Raw genomic sequence first — 1,227 nt, forward strand, 5'->3', positions numbered from 1 at the left:
GGCGCGAACAGACCACGAGAGAATTTAATGGAGCCAAATTGAGAGTCTTTATTAGCTGGCCAGCGACCACCTCTGCCCGCGTAAAAGCAGTACAAGAGAGTGGCACCAGTCTTTTGCTTCTACAGGAATTTTATACTAATTTGAGGGAGGCTACGTGGCATAAAACAGGTACTCTAAAACAAAGGAAACAAAGGCAGAATGTACAATCAATATTTCAATGACACAGAGTCCTGAGATCTGGCTGTTCTCACAGATCTCTGGTGCCCAAAGACAGATTACAATTTTTGAAGTAAAGCACAATCTAAGTTATAGATTAAACACAGAACATTCTTCCAGTTACACATCGATCATAAGTTGAACCCTTGACATACTTTGCGTAGGGCGATCAGGCCCTGAAGTCTAACAATTGCTAACCGCAAGCTTTGTACAGAAGCAAATAGCGTTCATTAAAGTTCCCTAGCAACTATAATTACATTATACCTTTTTATTCATTAACCCTTCAAAGCATCTCAGCTCACTACAACACCTCCCCGAGCTCCCCATGTGGCCTGGGCTTCTGCTCCCTCAGCTGGGAGTTTCAAGGCCAGCGTCCCAAGAGAGATGGGACAGAAGTCGTATTGCCTTTGAGAACCTGGATTCAGAAGTCGTCCGTCAGCACTTGTGCCACGTTTGATTTCTTAGAAGGATCGAAAATCAGACCCCACCTCTTGATAGGAGGCAGCCTCAGAATTTGCAGACATGTTCTAGGCATGCTCCGCCCTGCCCAGGCTCAGCTCAGAAGCGTGTGGCTGGGCCGAGGTCTGCCCTCGGCCTGCAGCGTTCGACGGTCCAGCCCTGGGCCCACCGCCACCGCGACAGCTGTGCTGTGCCTGTTGCAGGCGGATCCGCTCCACACTTCGGGCCGCCACCGTGCCCTTGTCCCTTCTACCAGGACCTCCAGCTTTGCTCCTTGCACTCGTGTCCTAAATTCTGCCCCTGGAATAAACCCCGTCTCCTGTGTTCTCACCCTGCAGCGCGGCTGTTGGAGAACCGGACGGCCTGCAAGCGGCCACGCTGTCAAGGTACAGTGTCTTCGCCCGCTGCCTGTGCGCGTGTGGGCAGGGGCGCGGGGCCAGGCGTGTCCTCTCTCCTGCCATGGACGATGGCGGCTCCTTGCCCAGTCTCCGCTCTGACTTTGCTCAGGGGCATTAAGCACATTCACGTTGTTGTGCAACCATCACCACCATC

General features: G+C 52.3%; 1 protein-coding gene across 1 annotated transcript in view; it reads left to right on the forward strand.

Annotated features, from left to right (window-relative positions):
* The first annotated feature begins 1,031 nt into the window (after positions 1 to 1,031).
* Positions 1,032 to 1,227, forward strand: part of ABO (ABO blood group (transferase A, alpha 1-3-N-acetylgalactosaminyltransferase; transferase B, alpha 1-3-galactosyltransferase)) — a 6,733-nt gene continuing 6,537 nt past the window's right edge. The window contains exon 1 of the mRNA XM_012664702.1: positions 1,032 to 1,061. The gene's annotated coding sequence lies outside the window, so the exon portion shown is untranslated. The remainder of the gene's footprint in view (positions 1,062 to 1,227) is intronic.

This window comes from Propithecus coquereli, unplaced genomic scaffold, assembly GCF_000956105.1.
Source record: "Propithecus coquereli isolate 6110/MARCELLA unplaced genomic scaffold, Pcoq_1.0 Scaffold907, whole genome shotgun sequence".
Lineage (NCBI taxonomy): Eukaryota > Metazoa > Chordata > Mammalia > Primates > Indriidae > Propithecus > Propithecus coquereli.